The following is a 20,130-nucleotide window of genomic DNA, read 5'->3' as shown; positions in this document are numbered from 1 at the left end:
GAACAGCTCTCTTCATTGTCGTATCAATAGTCTTGGTGGCTCACATTCCTCACATGCACTGAGGGCCATCTTGATAAAAAGTATCTAGTAGACCTCTTGGTGTCAAGTTGTAAAGCTCGAACTTGTTTTGGGATTTTTAAGAATGTATAATAAATATCGATTTATTAATTTACAATAAAAAAACTAATGGGTGAAAGGACCGGACACTCAGCCTCTGTCCTTCATGTTTTCTCCCTGCATAGGAAGTCAAACTATAATCAGAATGTTGTCGTGTCTGGCACTACAGCAAGAGCAATGAGTTGCATAAACCACGAAGCAAACAGACTGTTCATTCATCCAGCACGTCCTGGCCTAGAGCTAGAAATACAGCAGCGAACAGGAGCGATCAGAGTCCAGATTGGACTCTGAAAAGAGGATCCCCTTGCCCCAGGAGCTGTGCAGTATGGCCCCAGTTCTAGCTTTCTCTGGCCTAGACAATGCCTAATGGAGCCCTGCAAAGATTCACTTCACTGACTTTTTAAAAAATATTTTTATATAACATAAAATTTTCACTTTAACCATTTTAAGTGTACACTTCAATGGCATTAAATTCAAAATGTTGTGTAACCATGACCACTATTTCCAAAAGATTTTTGTCATCCCAAACAGAAACTCTGAACAAGTTTGCTTTTTAAAAGTGGCACAAGTTGCTAACATTTGTGGTTGACATTTTTTTTTTAATATCTATGTTAAGAACTCGATTATAGGCCTGCCCATAATATGTTTCTTTAAGAGGTCTGGGGCCAGGCGTGGTGGCTCACGCCTGTAATCCCAACACTTTGGGAGGCCGAGGTGGGTGGACTGCTTGAACTCAGGAGTTTGAGACCAGCCTGGGCAACATGGTGAGACCCTATCGCTACTAAAAACACAAAAAAGAGCCAGGCATGGTGGTGCACATCTGTAGTCCCAGCTACTTGGGAGGCTAGTGAGGAGGATCACTGGAGCCTGCAGGGCAAAAGCTGCAATGAGCCAAGATCGCACCACTGCACTCCAGCCTGTGTGACAGAGCAAGACCCTGTCTCAAAAAAAAAAAAAAAAAAAAAAAAAGGTCTGTATGTTTCATTAGCCATTGTGTTTATTTATGTTAAAAATATGAAGTGTTTCACAAATTTGCATGTCACCCTTGTACAGGAGCCATACTAATCTTCTCTGTCTCATTCTAATTTTTTAGTATATGTGCTGCTGAAGCACGAACTAGCCATTGGGTTTTGATTTTATAACTGTTTTCCAGAAGGCAAACTTCTAACTTCTTAAAGAGAAAGGTACCTTGTTGCCATGTCCTCCCTCCCACCCCACTACACAGAGGCGCTTTCTTCTACAATGCACACTATTTCATCCAACTCTTACAAATATCTAAAGAGATGCTATCATCAGCTTTTTAGACATAAGGAAGCTGAGACTCACAGGAATGATATTTCTCAAAGCTACTCAGGAAGCAAGGGAACAACGCAAGTGTCGGTAACAGTTATTCCATATTGGAGCACGACTGACTGCATGAATATATGTTTGTTTTTGCTATACAGCTAACATTAACTGCTTCTAAGACTGAATACTGTATTAAATTTGTTATTAAAATACATACTCCTATAACAAGAAGGGACATATAAGACAAAATAGGAAAGATGAAAAGGTTTTAAAGACACAGGAGAGGCTGAAGAAGTGGTTTTTAATGGATATGCTCTGGGAGGAATTCTCAACTATTTCCCTACAAATGGGTGACACTAGTCACTCAGGGTGGCTGCCTTTTTTCTCAAAGCTGTCAGACATCTCCATGGGCAAAATAAAGAAAGAGACCCCCTACGGTTTATTTATGTACGTATCATGGCAGCACTCCGTGGTTTTAAGACAAATTGAAACTCCATCATATGCTGCTTTTAAAGCCCAAATAACTAAAATAAAAACTCCCAGGCACAGCAAAGGCAAAATACTGTCATTTGTATGTGCTTAGGAGACACGTGTCTCTAAAAGCAACATGTACGTTTCTCTTTTCAAGCAAATGTTTAAAGGAACTGGCACCGTAACAAACAAGGGGAAACATGGAGATCAGTTTTAAAGGCAAGATTTGTTTTTGTGCAGTCTAATTTATTTCAAGAAACCCAGATTATTAAATTCACCTCCTATCTGAGGAAGGATCTCAAAGGAAAGGTAATACAGGCTAGTCGTCCTTAAATGCCCAAGTCCAAAAGACTAGTATTTAAGACCCAAGTTTATCACTTACTAAGTGTCAGACCTTGGCCATGTTACGTAATCGCTCTCAATCTGTTTCCTCAAAATAATACTGCTTAACAAAGGATTAAGTAAAATGGTGTGTATAAAGCACCACGCACAGACCGCAGCGTATACTTAGAGTTTTATTTCAGCATTAGAAAGCATGGGAGGCCGGGCGCGGTGGCTCACGCCTGTAATCCCAACACTCTGGGAGGCCAAGGAGGGTGGATCACAAGGTCAGGAGTTCGAGACCAGTCTGGCCAATATGGTGAAACCCCGTCTCTACTAAGAATACAAAAATTAGCCAGGCGTGGTGGCAGGCACCTGTAGTCCCAGCTACTCGGGAGGCTGAGGCAGGAGAATCGCTTGAACCCGGGAGGCAGAGGTTGCAGTGAGCCAAGATCGTGCCATTGCACTCCAACCTAGGTGACAGAGTAAGACTCTGTCTCAAAAAAAAAAAAAAAAAAAAAAAAGGAAGCATGGGAAGTAGGGGAGTTGCTGAAGCACACTGATTTAAATTACTACTCAATTAGACTAAATTTTTTTAAAATCATGATTTTCTTTGTCCCCCTCCCCAACTCACACACAAAAAGCCAACACTATACTAAATAATAGAAGATAGTCGAGGTCAAGATTTTCACCTTGTTCTCCAGCTATCATTTTTTCCCTCCCTACTTCTATTTTGGATTAAGGTATTTCAGGGACCCCAACATCAAAGTAGAACAGAAGAAGGAAAGCAAGAGAAAATGAGAGGTAGGAACTAGAAAAGCCAGTATCAGAAAAGCATACAGCACTTCCTCACTATACTAGCAAAGCTTACCATGCAATATTCAACAGGTAAATCCTGATGGATGGCTGACACCGGGTTCAAGACACTAGTCCACATGCTCCACATACTGAATACCCTAAGGTAGTTCAGAGAGAAACTGAGAGGAAGACGGAGAAAACGCACCTCACGGTGCATTCTGTATGTCACTGTCTTACACGCAGGAGTTTCAATGTTTTGGTACCAATTAAAGACCAACTATCAGTTCTCCATGGAAGCAGCAAAATATAAAAGTATCCTTGAAATCAGTACAGGGCCCTTCTGCTAGGGTCCGGTGATGTGGTTTTGAGATTCTTTGTTTTGGATCATTCCTCGTTTGGTGGACCCACAAATAATGGTCCTGCCTAGAACCATCACTGCAAGCTAGAGTGAAAAAATGCCAGAAGACTAGGCTGGTGGGTAAAAAAACTCGTTTTTCCTCATGATTAACCTTGGGTGGCCTTGACAAGTTATGTAAGGTTTTGTTTCTTCAGAAAGACACTGCATTTTTAGAACATCTCTAGGCACAAAAATTAGTCATGTAACTGAAAGACAAGAAAATTTTAAGCATGTATTATAAATAAATGTGAATATTAGGGGTGTGTATCCAAACACATGAATAGCTCTTAAAAGAATAAGACAAAAAGATCAAACATATTTGAAATCAGAGAGATGTCTTTTCGGAACTGAACTCTTGCCACGAGCAGGAGAAAACCAGAAAGGTCTTCATGGGTTCTGGTACCTGTTCAACCATTAATTCATGATGTGTCGCTGGAAAAAGATCACAAATGTCTTCAAGCCTCATTTTCCCTATCTGTATCTGCCCAAGATCTCACTGGATTCTTGAAGAATCAAATATGACAACACAGTCATTCCTGAAGTATGGCCACGGACCAACAGCATCAGTAAGCCAGGAACTTGTTCAAATGCAGTTGAGTCCCACCCAGTCCTAATAAATGAGAAACTTCAGCAATCGGTTATTCTGATGCACCTTGAAGTTTGAGAACCACTGCACAAAAACAGATACAATCCGAAACATCTGAAAACACTGGAGTGTTGTTATTACGGAAAAAATTAAGAATCATACATTGAAGATTTTAAGAACTTTCACTTAAAAGTTGGATACAGAAGAAGCTATGCGTGGCTTTTGTTGTTGTTTTTGTTGCTGTTGTTGAAACAAGGAGTCACTCTGTCACCCAGGCTGGAGTGCAGTGGTATTATTACAGTTCACTGTAGCCTTGAATTCCTGAGCTCAAGCGATCCTCCTTCCTCAGCCTCCCAAGCAGCTGGAACCACAGGCATGTGCCATCATGCTCAGCTATTTTTTATTTTATTTACTTATTTACTTTTTTAATTTATAAGAAAAGAGGTTTAATTGAAGAAACTGGCAAAAAGAAAGGGGCTACAGAACTCATGCAACTTCGGAATCCAGCAGGGCAGTCGTTAAATGTTAAAGCTCCAAAATAACCTGGCTCATTTTTAATTTTTCTTTTGTAGTGATGAAGTCTTGCTGTGTTGCCCAGGCTGGTGTTGAACTCCTGGGCCGAAGCGATCCTCCTACCTCAGCCTCCCAAAGTGCTGGAATTACAGGCGTGAGCCACTGTGCCTAACCTATGTGTGGCTTTTTTAAAGCCAAGATTCACAGTTAATGTAAATGCTACAATAAAATAAAATCCAAAATTACGGTACCTATCAATGTTAAAATGCAGTATTATTTCCTTGTAACTTTAAAAGGGTTAAGGGAAAAGAAATAAAATTAGTAATGATTGTAATGATTACATATTCTTTAAAGAGTAAATATGAGACTAAATGTATCTCAATCCAATTATTAATAAAAAAAGAGTGAACTTGAGATTAGCTCTCTCTAGGGAAAAAGGAGAACAGTAAGTCCTCCTGGGATCTTTACATTTTCTTGGCAAGAGTAATGCATTCATTGCTTTTAAAAAGGTAAAAGGTAAAGTCAAAAAAAAAAAAAAGAAATGTAGTTACAAAAGATGCATTTCAATTGATAATGAAGGCTTTTAATGTAATGATTATAGGAAATCTTGGAGGAGTTCTAATAAGTACAGCCAAATTAAGAACAAAATATGCTAAGAAAACAGAGAAGTCATATTGTTTTTCATTCTACATTCTAGTTAAACCCAATAAAACATGTGAAGACAAAAGTATTCCTCATTAGAAGTATCCTTAGGTCCCATTTATCGTCATATCTTGTTTACTACCAGTTAAGAAAATATGGTACTGCAACCTCTGACAAATTAGAGACAACCTGAGAGCCACATTGGTAGAAACATACAGATCTGAAAAAATTCTGGGATGAAAGTAAGGAAGAAGAGATTGGAAGAATAAATTAACATTTAAAATACAACAAGATCACATAGAAATAGAAATAGTTCAATGAAAAGACTTGTCCATAAAAAGCAAAATCACCAACTATCTGGAGATTTAAATTAGACTGTACTGATGAAGATATTCTTCAGAATATGTTTATTTGTATGATCTTTTATGTACCCTTCAATAAAACTCTAGACTAAGTCCCTACGACAAAAGAGGCAGCCCCAGCAGTGGCCTTGTGGCCTGATGTACAGAGACAGCAAGCCGCCATTCACTCACCCACCACCATCACACTGGCACCCCACGTTTCTCTCCAAGCTTCTTCCCCACAGTATAAATCAGATCCAAATTCGCTGCTAGTCATAATCAGCAGAAAGGATGGAGAGGCCTTACGGTTACCTCAGACACAGCCCTAGTGGTCTTCTCCTACTTCCTCAGGGACAGCCTCCACCAGCAGCACAACAGCACACTTCCTGTAGATCTACAATCAGTTCTTCCGAGCCGCAGACGGCTGCTATGGTCCTCGCAGCTCTCCAGGTACTCACACTTCTTTTTCTCCCTCTTTAATTCTAGGCCTTCTTTTCTTTCTTACCTTTGTGTCCCCTTTCAAGCTTTCCCTTTTATTCAAACGTACACCAAAATGGCAAAAGCAGCAAAACATTCTAAATCATGTTCACGCAAGCCAGTGCTGGGGAACAAAATGGATACAAATTGGTCATTATGTTCTCTTTCATTTGGGGGTGGTGCACAATTAAGAGAGGTATGCTGTTTTTATGTACTTCTCTATAACTGCAGCTCTAAAGGTTCCTCATACCATCATGAAATTTAAGAGGTACATGAGCAATGGCACTATACCGGGAAAGTTAAAACAAAAGATTTATTAACCTCTGGGTTGTTGTTTTAAAAAAGTATCAAGGGGGTCTACACACTTCCTAAAGGGAAAAGTAAACATTTTTTTGAACACTTCTTATACTACAGTTTTTGTGGGTTTTTTTTTTTTTTTTTTTTTGACATGGAGGCTCGCCCAGTCACCCAGGCTGGAGTGCAGTAGTGCGATCTCAGCTCACCACAACCTCCCACCTCCTGGGTTCAAGCGGTTCTCCTGCCTCAGCCTCCCGAGTAGCTGGGACTACGGGCATGTGCCATCATGCCCGGCTAATTTTTGTATTTTTAGTAGAGACGGGGTTTCACTATATTGGCCAGGCTGGTCTCGAACTCCCGACCTCATGTTCCGCCTGCTTAGGCCTCCCAAAGTGCTGGGATTACAGGCGTCAGCCACTGCGCCTGGCTGCATGCCACAGTTTTTCACAGACATTATCTCACGAGTAGACATGCCAAACCTAGCCATCTAGAGCTGTGCTATCCAAAAGGTAGTCACTAACCACATGTAGCTATTTAAATTTAAAACATCATTAAAATTAAATTTGAAATTCAATTCCTCAGTCACATTCAACGCATTTCAAGTGTTTGATACATGAAAACGGCTACTGACTGCCATATTCCACAACAAAGAGAGAACATTTCCATTATCAGAGAAATTCTATGGCACAACAATGATCTAAGTCTCCTTCATGAAGATTTTCCACAAAAACGTCTGAAGAATTACATTGGGTCCCTTGTACAATGAAGATTAATTCGCTCACACTAAAGCTGTAACTACAATCCATATACGTGTGTTCTCTTGTACCTGCAGCCAGGTTTTCACCACTGCCAGTTTCTACGCTATACTTGGCCTACTGAGAGCTCCAGTCTTTTACAAACACTTACTACATCCTAACCTCTCTTGAATGTCTGGCAAAGGTTTGGATCAAAAAAGACATCACATTTTTGCACATATGACATAATACTTATAGTTTCCTGGAAATTTATTGGCCCATATGAAGTGGGATCCCTGCGGCAGTGACAAAACTAAGTTTATGCTACTGAGGTTTTGCTTGCCCAGGAAATATAAAAAACTTGTGACTGTGAAGTCACTAAATAAACTAACGGTTTTAATAATGAGGGCAAAAAAATATTTTAATAGGTATAATGTCATTATCAAACCACAGGAAAAGCTATACCTGAAATAGAGTTCAATTGTGGTTAGATTTCCTTTAAAGTCTCATAGGACTCACGTGGTACGGGGCCTCTGTGACAATAGGTAACTTTTCATAAATGCTTAAGCACATCTGGACTCTACTCCAGTGACCTACAAGGTAATACATCATTCTGTCAGTTTCAGAGGTACATTCACATCCTATTCTCCAAAACCAGAAATCGCCCAGGAATTCCTAGACCATACGACATGTTGCTGAAGGAATATACAAATACATACACACAAATGTGCGCACACGCGTGCACACACACACAAGCACTGAAAGAATATTATAACCATTCACCTTTCTTCTAAATTTTACCTTCTGTGTTAACTTTCCCTGTGTTGACAAAGAATGCCTCTCACTAAGTCATGACCCTGCAGGTCACTGTAATACAACATCGCATACCTGGATTATTATAATGGGTGAAGGGTTCTTACATATAGCTCAACAGGAGGTTAGGAAGCCCTACGAACACTCGGATTTTTGCTTCATTTTTAACCAAAAGGGGTCAGAGCCTTTGTCAATACCAGCTGTTGCAGTGGTTGGCTGCCTGTGATAATAGGCTGCCTTTCACCTGAAAGAATGAAGGGGTGTTTCTCAGAGTAATATCTTACGATACAGAGGATGATACTGTCTTTAAAGCTAGTGAAAATCAATTTTACTGTCACTTCTTTATTTAAAAAAAACCTCCCTTTGCAGAAATATCACTGAGATGTCATGTTTAAATTTTTTTTCTACTTCACATTATTTATAAGCCAATATTTTAAAGATTTTTGGCAGTTCTTTAGGCCTGGGCAGGGGTGATATTTGCCCAGAATACATCTGATATGGTCTCCTGGTTGTTTCTAAATTTCCTGTTTTGACTGATCAATGCTTGTACAGTGCTTGTTATTAACTACTAGACAATAACTCCTGGGTACAGACACTGCTCCTTGTCTTTTTTCCTTTGTGTAATTCAGATAGTAAATGTCCAGCAAAAAGCAAGATTCCAAGGGGTAAATTCAATTGCTGACGCATTTGCATTTCTAATTCTAATCCAAGTTAAATAAATGAAAAATCCACTGTAAAAGAGAAGCACAAAAGGCAAAATCTTCACAATCATTACCCAGGGAATCACTGCTTTGTATAAAATCATTAAAAATTATCTTGAAAAATAATAAAAGCAAGTTGACTGAGACAATTATACAATTCTAAGAAATGTTTTTAGAAATGTTCTTCTAAGTATTGTTCTTTTTAAATTTTATTTTTGGCAATTCTCAACTGTAACTACAATATGACATTCTTTCCCCAATGAAAAACAAATTTTAAACTATTTATTTAACACTTTTGGCCATCAACACTTACAGAAATAGTTGCTTAGTATAGCAGCTCAAGCAGCTTAAAAAATTTTAAAGTTAAAACTTTCATAGGGCCTAGAAGCAAAGAAAACTCATTAGCAATAAACATAAATAGTGCCCAATCTTGTTTTCTAAAACTATTCTCCAATTTCTAAATTCTCCAATTTCTAAAACTATTCTCCAATAAAAGAAAACAGGGCATATTGAAGAAATGGCTGCTTCTAGGATATGAGCAGGAAACATAAAAAATAAGCCTGAAGCATCTTGTAGTGCCAGAAAGTGAGGAGGTGCTAAAGAAAAAAAAAAAACAACTCTGCAATGATGAGGATATGTCAAACGGACACAGAAATCAACTGAAAAAGTTCCCTGTGGCCAAAAGTTAGAATATTTTGGGCAAGAACATAAAGTACTATTGGATTATAACTAGAGATATAAAATAAATTGTGTATGAATACATACTGATATAAATAAAAGACAAATCTCCTGTTCAGAGGAATTCCAAATAATTTACATATTAAATACTCCTCCTTCAAGGAGGTGGAACGTGGCTCCCCACTCCTTGAGTGTGGGTGGTGCCTAGTGACGTCCCTGTGACGAGGACAGTGTGGAAGGGAAAAGGAGGAGCTCTGCAGTGGCGAAGGCTGACAAACGCGACCTCAGCTGGGTGATCAAGGTCAAAATCAACAACAAGTCAAGTCAATAGAGCATATTCCAGGTAGGATGTCATGAAAACGGCACTTTATCTCCGTGGTCTTCCTCCCCAAAATCCGTAACTCCACTCTAATCATGAAAAACAATTCAGACAGGTATTACCTTCCTTCCACGTAAGGTACATTCTACAAAATACCTGACCAATAATATTCCTCCAAACTGTCAAGGATCATCAAAAACAAAGAAAGTATGAAAAACTGTACCAACCAAGAGAAGCCTAAAGCAACACAAGGACCAAAAATAACATGGTATCCTGTGTGGCATACTGGTACAGACACTGGGTAAAATCCAAGGGAATCTGAATAAAGTATGGACTTTAGTTAGTACCAGTATATCAATATTGGTTCATTAATTGTAACAATGCACCATACTAATATAAGGTGTCAATAGGGAAAACTGGGTACAGAATATATAGGGGAACACTCTGTACTATTCACAATTTTGCTGTATATCTACACTTTCTAAAATTTAAAGTCTATTTAAAAAATTTAAACAGTCTTTCCAATACTAAATCATACTGCATACAATTAAAAATATTTATTTGTTTGCCATTGTAATTGTGGTTAAGAGTGTGGGCTAGGATAAAACTGCTGGATCTGAATCCCGTTCCCCTGTCTAAGTTGATTTTTACTATTAATAGTTATGTGCTTGACCTGTACACAGTATATAGCTAACACGGGCCCATTCTGACATCAGTTATGTTCAGCAGTCTTTGCTTTCCCAGTAAGAGAAAAGAAGACAAATAAGGCCCAATCAGCCCAAAGCTTCTCATCACAGGGTAGCCATATTTAGTAAAGAACCAGGCAACATTTGCTGAGTATCACAGGGACTAAACCTGGGGCAAACTGGACCCCCATTCACAGTCAAGGCAGGTTCTCTTTCCCAAGAACAGATGTAACCAGCAATGTGAATAATGCCTCTGGGCAAAGTGCAGGACTGATTTTAAGAGCTGTCAGCAATTTCACATGATATGAACTCTGTTTATTTCTAATATTCAAATGAGCTCAACTAATGAAATACTATTTTATTTTCATAAGCAAAAAGAGCAGTAAAATGAATTTGATAAAAAATATCTGAAGACACATTCAATAAGAATGACCGGGGTACATAGTATGTTATTCATCTTTTTTAAAGTCTACATGTTAAAAGATTTACAACCAATGAATGCTTCTTAAATGAATATTCATACAGCAATTGCAGTGGCTTTTTTACTGCCTAAGAGAGTCATTAAAGGCTTGTCATCCTGGCCCAGCAATGCCTCTGGTGCTTCTAAATCATTAGATCTTAGTCTACTGCTTTGAATGTTGTAATTGCAACATAAAAATGAGAAATAAATTACCAGTATGAACAATCAAAGGTCATGATTTTCAGCAAAAGCTTAGAATTTTATAGTGGCACCTACTTTTTAATATAAACTATTAAGAGTATTTTTCTTGACCAGACTGAGTAAATAAACAGATGCAATTAATGAAACAAATGAAAAGGCTGAGAGCAACTGGCTATTCTTTAAACAGACTATAAGTAACTAATGGGCATTAAAGGGTTTTTTAATTTAAATTTTTGTTTATAATTTCAACTTCTATTTTAGATTTGGGGGTACATATACAGGCTCGATACATGGGTATATAGTGTGATGCTGAGGTTTGGGGTAGAAATGACTCCATCACCCAGGGGGTGAGCCTAGTACCCAATAGGTAGTTTTTCAGCCCTTGCCCCCATCCCCTCTTCCCCCTCTAGTAGTCCCAGTACCTACTGTTCCCATCCTTATGTCCATAATTAATGTTTTTAGAGTTAGATTAACTGTCACTATACCTAATACAAAATTCAGTCTGGGATTGTGCCTCAGGCTATGCTCCACGTCTGCTACTACTCTAAGATCACGTGCCCTCTGTGAAGTCACTGAGCTGAGCACACCCCAGGAACAGGGAACCTGATATTTCTCTTCTATGAATGCACTCAGCACCTCGCACTGGATATATAAAGAATAAGGAAATCACTAAATAATTCTTGGATTAAACAAATGAATGCATCTGCTTGTGGAATTATTTCCAATTCAGTGCACCAAACAGGGAACTTTGGTATACAGCCAACCAGGCTATTTTAAGTTTTGTTTTGTTTTGAAAAAAGTATTTACTGTGAGGGCTTAGAGCAGTTACAGGGCTCTAAACAGAAATTACTGGATACTCCCTCCCTTCAGGACAACGTTTGACACACTTCCAATATCTTGTCACGTACAAAATTCAGAAGAGCACACCTGACTTGCTGGCTTGGTGGGGTGGATGCTTACCAGGAGATCTTGATTGACAATGACACCAAGGCTTTATCTAAGGTGGAAGTTAAACAAAGTAAACACGGAGATGCTATTCCTAGAAGAGAACAGCATAGATGCTGAGCGAGAATGTACACAGACAGCCACTGTAATAGAGAAGATGGAGAACAGCGTAGATGCTGAGCGAGAATGTACACAGACGTCCACTGTAATAGAGAAGATGGAGAACAGCGTAGATGCTGAGCGAGAATGTACACAGACGTCCACTGTAATAGAGAAGATGGAGAACAGCATAGATGCTGAACAAGAATGTACACAGACACCCACTGTAATAGAGAAGATGGAGAACAGCGTAGACACTGAGCAAGAATGTACACAGACAGCCACTGTAATAGAGAAGATGGAGAACAGCGTAGATGCTGAGCGAGAATGTACACAGACAGCCACTGTAATAGAGAAGATGGAGAACAGCATAGATGCTGAGAGAGAATGTACACAGACAGCCACTGTAATAGAGAAGATGGAGAACAGCGTAGACACTGAGCAAGAATGTACACAGACACCCACTGTAATAGAGAAGATGGAGAACAGCGTAGGTGCTGAACAAGAACGCACACAGACGCCCACTGTGATAGAGAAGATAGAAGAGAACAGTGTAGACTCTGAGCAAGAATGTACACAGATGTCCACTGTAATAGAGAAGATAGAGGAGAACAGCGTAGACGCTGAGGTAGAATGTACACAGACGCCCACTGTAATAGAGAAGATAGAAGAGAACAGTGTAGACTCTGAGCAAGAATGTACACAAACACCCACTGTGATAGAGTAGAGGAGAACAGCATAGACGCTGAGGTAGAATGTACACAGACGTCCACTGTAATAGAGAAGATAGAGGACAGTGTAGACGCTGAGCAAGAATGTACACAGACACCCACTGTGATAGAGAAGATAGAGGAGAACAGCGTAGACGCTGAGCAAGAATGTACACAAACGTCCACTGTGATACAGAGGATGGAGAACAGCGCAGACGCTGAGCAAGAATGTAAACAGATGCCCACTGTGATAGAGAAGATGGAGAACAGCGTAGATGCTGAGCAAGAATGTACACAGACGCCCACTGTAATAGAGAAGATACAGAATAGTGTAGACGCTGAGCAAGAATGTACACAGACACCCACTGTGATAAAGAAGATAGAGAACAGTGTAGACGCTGAGGTAGAATGTACACAGATGCCCACTGTAATAGAGAAGATAGAGAACAGTGTAGACGCTGAGCAAGAATGTACACAGACACCCACTGTAATAGGGAAGATAGAGGAGAACAGTGTAGACACTGAGTAAGAATGTACACAGACGCCCACTGTAATAGAGAAGATGCATGGGATGGGAACAACTAACAATTCCCCAGGAACTACAGTAGGCATTTTGCTTTTCATATATATGATTTGATTCTCCAAACAACCTTTTGACGTGGGTATTATCAACCCCATCTTTCTAGAGCTGAAAATGAAGTTCACCAAATTTAAGTTACTTAGCTAAAGTCATGATATCAAACCTAGGTCTTTCTAATCTCTTCTACCTCCCAACCAAAAAAAAAGTTTCTTATCAAAGCATCATGTGAAACATTAAATCCATGAAGTCTCAGAAATGCAAGTCATCTTTGAAAACAATGTTTCTTGACAACGAGGATTTCTTGCCCCCATATTAACAAGGTTTTCTCACAACATATTCATTGAATGAAAATCTTTTTCATTCAATCAAAATATATTATTTGCTTTTATATAAACCTAAGTTTCCATGGCTATTGACAGAAAATGGTGATACCAACGTGACAAGTACAATTCTTACAGACAAATTAATAATCTGCTCATCCCTACAAGCTCAAGATTCCCCTCTAAGTAAGTCTATCAGACCTTATATATGGTAGCGGTAATAAGAGATACCAGATGAGAATATGGACACATCCACAAAAATTGCTCATCCCTAACGGCAGTCAACCTTATTAATAGGGGGTTAAAGCAGGAGCATTTTTTAAACCAATGCAAGCCCAGCACTTTTCTACCATGCAGAAAATGTGTGTTCATCTCTCTGGATCAGCTTACGCACACGCATGCTATTTTGTTTATTATTTGGGTCACTATATCTGTAACCTAAGCAGATGGTAATATGCATTTTATATGAAATATTTAATTAGGCCATCAAAAACGTGGCAGTAGCAGCTGTCACGGCCTGCTGACCTTGGGAAAGGAGGAAGTATCAGCAAAATGAGGATGACAATGTTCAGATGAAACCCAGAAATGAAGTGTTTATGAAAATCTCAGTTGCTCTAACTTACCACACTTCAAACCAAGAAATGTCAGCGGAAGCATAATGATCCGGCTCACATCAATCACCTACAGGTCCACTGGGTTTATTAAAAACTATTTTCAGGCCAGGCGCGGTGGCTCACGCCAGTAATCCCAACACTTTGGGAGGCCGAGGCAAGTGGATCACTTGAAGTCAGAAGTTTGAGACCAGCCTGGGCAACTTGGAGAAACCCTGTCTCTACTAAAAGCATAAAAATTAGCTGGGTGTGGTGGCTCGTGCCTAAAATCCCAGCTACTCAGGAGGCTGAGGCAGGAGAATCGCTTGAACCCGGGAGGTGGAGGTTGCAGTGAGCTGAGATCATGCCACTGCACTCTAGCCTGGGCAACAGAGACTCTGTCTCAATTTAAAACAAACAAAAACAAAAAAAAAAACCATTTTTAAATGATTTATACTGATACATACATAGAAAAAGTGGAAATATGTACTGCAAAATAATAATTATTATTTCTAGATGGTGAGCTAATGGGTGATTTTTATTTAATACTTTTACTTAACGATATTTTCTATAATGTACTTTTATGATTTGAAATATTTTTAATTTAAAAAAACAGTGACATATACATATCAGTCCTTTTATTTAGTACTGTAGTTCCTGAAACACTGCCTTAAAAATCCATTTTTCTCAAAAATAAATTTGAACACATTTGATCCTTTCTCATTTCTATATGACCACCTTTACATTTTTCATATCTGACCGCCCTATAATTGGCCTATGAAGCTTTCCAATCTCTTAGCCCAAGTTCTTTTTCCAACCCAGTCAGAGGACTCCTGCTACTGCAAACCCCAGGCTGGGCCTTGACTCTGCCTGCAAGAATTCAGCTGGAACCGAGTCATCTCCTTCCCCCTTTCCTCAGAGGCTTTTCCAGAGACTTCTCCCTTTCCTCAGTTCCCCAACCCATCACCATCTCCCTCAAATCATCGAAATGTGACGTATTAAATCCACGCACAGTCTCAGAAATGCAATTCCTCCTTGAAAACAACAGTTCTTGACAACAAGGACTTCCTGGTATCACGCTAGCTAACAAAATATACTCCAAATCCTTTTCCATTGAATACATTATGATACCTGCTTATGCATAAGCCTAAAGCCTCCATGGCTAGTGAGAGAACATGGTGATACCACAGCAACAAATCCAACCCAATCACTCCTCCACCTCTTCGCCCAGAAAATAAAGGCTGGAGGCTGGGTGAGGTGGCTCACGCTTTAATCCCAGCACTTTGGGAGGCCAAGATAGTGGATCACTTGAGGTCAGGAGTTCGAGACCAGCCTGGCCAATATGGGAAAACCTGTCTCTACTAAAAATACAAAATTTAGCTGGTCGTGGTGGTGGGCGCCTATAATCCCAGCTACTTAAGAGGCTGAGACAGGAGAATCACTTGAACCTGGGAGGGTGAGGTTGCACTGAGCTGAGATCGCACCACTGCACTCCAGAGCAAGACTCCGTCTCAAAAAATAAAAGAAAAGAAAAAGAAAAAGAAAATAAAGGCTGGAGACTTAAGAACTTTCTCCAGTTTCCTTCCCTGGTCCACAGCAAATCCCTCTGACCCCAGGGCTTTGTTTCTCTCTCACTGGTCCTTCAGTGAAATTAATTCAATAAATATCCATAGAGCTTTAATCCAGATGTGTGCAAGACATTGGGGATTTGTTCAGCCACCATGAGACACAATCTCTGCTCCATCAACTCTCTCCCGCTTCTGGACACCGGCACCTCCCCATGGTTGTTCGCTAGAGCTGCCATAACAGAATACTACAGACTGGTGGCTGAAACAACAGCAACTGATTCTCACAGTTCTGGAGTCTGGAAGTTCAAGATGAAAGTATCTATAGGTTTGGTTTCCTCCGAGCCCTCTCTGGCTGGAGGAGCCACTGTCTTGCTGCCTCCTGACACGGCAGTCCCTCTGCACACATCTGCTGTTGGTATCTCTTCCTCTTCCTACAAGGACACCAGTCATACTGGACTAGGGTCAACCCTAAAGGCCTCATGTTAAATCACCTCTTCAAAGACCTTCTCTCCAAATATGGTCACATTCTGAAGTACCGGTGGTTAGAACATCAACATATGAATTTGCGGGGACACAGTTCAGCCCAGAACACACTCTCCTTCTCCTGGGTTTCTCACTTGCTCCTGGCTCTTCTACCTCAGTCAATAACATCCTCAAATCTTTTTCATATTTAATGCACCAACAACCCACTCCTAGTCCAGATCTTCCCCCTGTCCTATCTAGCTGCTTCCCATCACTGCCAAGATGTGAAAATACCCTAAACTAGAAGTCTCAAACTCAAATACAGAGGAGCCAGGAGAATCCTAAGTGGACCGGATGGAAAACAAGAGAGTACCAGTGCCTGCTAAAGGTGGAGATCACTATCCATTGCCAGCTAACTTCAGTCAGGTGTGAAAACAGAGCCCAGGGTATCTACTGTGTTTTGTAAGAGAACCCAGAAATATATTTATATGTAATTTCCCAAGTTTTATATGCTGATAATAAAAACAGAAACTCCCCCCAAAAACTGTAAGTGGGCCAAATAAAATAGGTTTATAATCTATTTTTCCCCTATTTTTTCCCTATAATCTCTTAAATTTACTTTCCCCATTTCCTGACCTGTCATTCATCCTCACATTAATGAAAACAGGCTTCTTTGTACCAATTCCTTTTCCCAGACCCCACTTAAACAGCTAATGCTGAAGCCCCCATAACTTACCTGCCATGCTTCCCTTCTCAAGTGTGAGCTCCTTGAAAGCAGATCCTGTGTCTCTATATTTCCAGTGCTGAGCACTGTGTCCAGCATAGAATGTGGGCTCAGTAAATGATTACTAAATAAATTGGCTTATCTCTTTCTTTAGAACAACCCAATGAAATGGAGGAATGATAAATCAAAGAATCTTACCTTCAATAATTTTGTCAAAGCTCACCACTTAATTTACCTATTTGCTTCACTGGTTTAGCAAGATTCTGGACCATCATGTCACATATATACTCTTACACGGCACGACAGCTTAAAATCCCCACTTTTCCTTCAAATGGCACAATTTAGCTTCCAAAGAGACAAATGCTGATATCATTCTGTCATTTACCCAAAAGGTCCATTTATCTGCATGCTTAACATTTTAGAACACAGTCAATCATCAGAAGGTAAGAAAAAAATTCTATGAATTGTCAAAATAGGTGATTAATGTTCATTCATTAATTTCACTCATAAGCAAACTCTTCAGGCCTTGACTCAGAATCTCCTGGCTTTTAGTTTTTAAACTATTCTAACATAACTTCATTTGCAGGAGAAATACATCAGGCCAGAACTATCTTTTACATCTGTTAGCCTGAGAGCCAGACTTAATTCCTGAGATACCAGTGTGCTGCTCTGCGGAGGGGGTTCCTTTGAACCCACTCTGAACTACACTGAATTTAGCCCCTTCTCACCTGTCACTTTACTTATCAATTGTCAAAATTACTCCAGAAGGGTGGAGTCTATGAAGATGACAATAAAAGTAGTTTTGTACTTAAAAGGAGGCATGGAATTTAGACGTAACAAGACAGAAACCTAGGGTGGTCCTTATAAGGAGATATAGTTCAGCTATCACAAATTAGCTCAAGAAAATACTTAGGTGTCATCTCTTTCTAACAAAGTTATTTTCTTGACCAGGAAGCTTCCAGTGTTCCAATGAAGTGCTCCAAACCCTCTTTTCTTTCACTATAAATGTGGGCATGGTCTCCCTCCTGGAGTCCTTTCCCATGACATATCCAGTACGGTCATGCCCAGTCTAGCCACATCTCGCCACAGGAAACGCACAATATGAGGGATAGTGTTCACTCTCATACATCTCTGCTTTTGTTCAATCCAGGCATAACAGGAATTAGACAGGACTAGATTAAAAGTTCCCAGTTCCAGCCCAGCGTGGTGGCTCACGCCTGTAATCCCAGCACTTTGGGAGGCCAAGGCAGGCGGATCGTGAGGTCAGGAGTTTGAGACCAGTCTGGCCAATATGATGAAACCCCGTCTCTACTAAAAATACAAAAATTAGCTGGGCATGGTGGCGAGCGCCTGTAGTCCCAGCTACTCGGGAAGCTGAGGCAGGAGAATCGCTTGAACCCAGGAGGCAGAGGTTGCACTGAGCTGAGATCATGCCACTGCACTCCAGCCTGGGTGACAGAGAGAGATGCCACCTCAAAAAACAACAACGACAACAACAACAAGAGCAAACTTCCCAGTTCTGCTACACTCTTAAGGCAAGTTACTAAACTTTTCTAAATCTTCGCTTCCTCATATGTAAAGTGGGGATCACAATATTAAAGCCTATAAAAGGTTGAACAAATACTAAATTCACTGGTGTGATGAATTACCCATCATGCTGTCTTCAATTTCCATGTCTCAGCTGAGGCTTTCCCTGATGCTGCATGTGTGGCAAGGATCGGGCTTTCTATAGAAAATATTGAATAAAATCATATTCCTCCACTGTTTTTAGGACAACTTCAATTAGATGTGGAAATACTAGGGAAAAAAAGAGTAGTCTTAAAATGTATTTTATAAAAATCTAGATACAACTTAAGCCTAAAATAAATTTAAAAAGAGAAAAACAAATTAATCCAGATGACGTATAACTAAACATCAAAATGGGGAAGGAAGGAAGGAAGAGAAACCTACATTGGAATCTATTCTACCATCAACCAACATGAACACTCCTGAGAAGAGTGTAAGAGCAGTTCTGGGCTGTCTCTTAAGTAAAAGCAGCGGGAATCCCGTGGGCAGAGAGACTTGTAATAAAGAGGCATTTAGACTCAAAGAATCTCACAGAGATACAAGAAACAGAGTTAGGGTCATATGGAATGTTCTAGGAGGAGTTCTGGGCTATCTCTTAAGTAAAAGCAACAGGAATCCCGTGGGCAGAGAGACTTGTAATAAAGAGGCATTTAGACTCAAAGAATCTCACAGAGATACAAGAAACAGAGTTAGGGTCATATGGAATGTTCTAGGAGGAGTTCTGGGCTATCTCTTAAGTAAAAGCAACAGGAATCCCGTGGGCAGAGAGACTTGTAATAAAGAGGCATTTAGACTCAAAGAATCTCACAGAGATATAAGAAATAGAGTTAGGGTCATATGGAATGTTCTAGGAGGAGTTCTGGGCTATCTCTTAAGTAAAAGCAACAGGAATCCCATGGGCAGAGACTTGTAATAAAGAGGCATTTAGACTCAAAGAATCTCACAGAGATATAAGAAATAGAGTTAGGGTCATATGGAATGTTCTAGGAGGAGTTCTGGGCTGTCTCTTAAGTAAAAGCAGCGGGAATCCCGTGGGCAGAGAGACTTGTAATAAAGAGGCATTTAGACTCAAAGAATCTCACAGAGATACAAGAAACAGAGTTAGGGTCATATGGAATGTTCTAGGAGGAGTTCTGGGCTATCTCTTAAGTAAAAGCAACAGGAATCCCGTGGGCAGAGAGACTTGTAATAAAGAGGCATTTAGACTCAAAGAATCTCACAGAGATATAAGAAATAGAGTTAGGGTCATATGGAATGTTCTAGGAGGAGTTCTGGGCTATCTCTTAAGTAAAAGCGACAGGAATCCCGTGGGCAGAGAGACTTGTAATAAAGAGGCATTTAGACTCAAAGGATCTCACAGAGATATAAGAAACAGAGTTAGGGTCATATGGAATGTTCTAGTGGTACCAAAAACCACACAAAAATGACAGGGAAAAATTCTGTACAGAACTTGTATGCTTGAAAAAAAAGTTACAATATTATTCTTCTCTTGCTACCAATGCAAAACAAAAATCAATAACCAATTCTATTTTCAGATTTTTATCCACTGTGCTGCATAAAGGCAATTTGGGGACTGTCTGAACAGAACTTCTAACTCAGCATCTTCTCAGACAAGTAGATTTGTCATTCTAACCAATAAATAACTAGTCATACTGTGGCTAAGAGAGCACTTTATATTTAATGCTTTAATAAAGCTCTGAAAAAGTTGGGAAAACTTTAAAACCTTA

The 20,130-nt window shown here is 39.8% G+C and overlaps 1 protein-coding gene and 1 non-coding gene across 6 annotated transcripts in view; both read right to left on the bottom strand.

Annotated features, from left to right (window-relative positions):
- The window catches only part of SMYD3 (SET and MYND domain containing 3), a 759,415-nt gene that overhangs the window by 439,614 nt on the left and 299,671 nt on the right, over nt 1-20,130 (bottom strand). The window lies entirely within an intron of this gene.
- LOC112438313 (U6 spliceosomal RNA) lies at nt 1,126-1,230 on the bottom strand. The gene has a single exon (XR_003026767.2). It is a non-coding gene; the product is annotated as a U6 spliceosomal RNA (small nuclear RNA).

This window comes from Pan paniscus, chromosome 1 (genome assembly GCF_029289425.2).
Source record: "Pan paniscus chromosome 1, NHGRI_mPanPan1-v2.0_pri, whole genome shotgun sequence".
NCBI classification, from domain to species: Eukaryota; Metazoa; Chordata; class Mammalia; order Primates; family Hominidae; genus Pan; species Pan paniscus.
The sequence above is the reverse complement of the archived record's forward strand: the minus strand, read 5'-3'. Positions and strand labels throughout refer to the sequence as shown.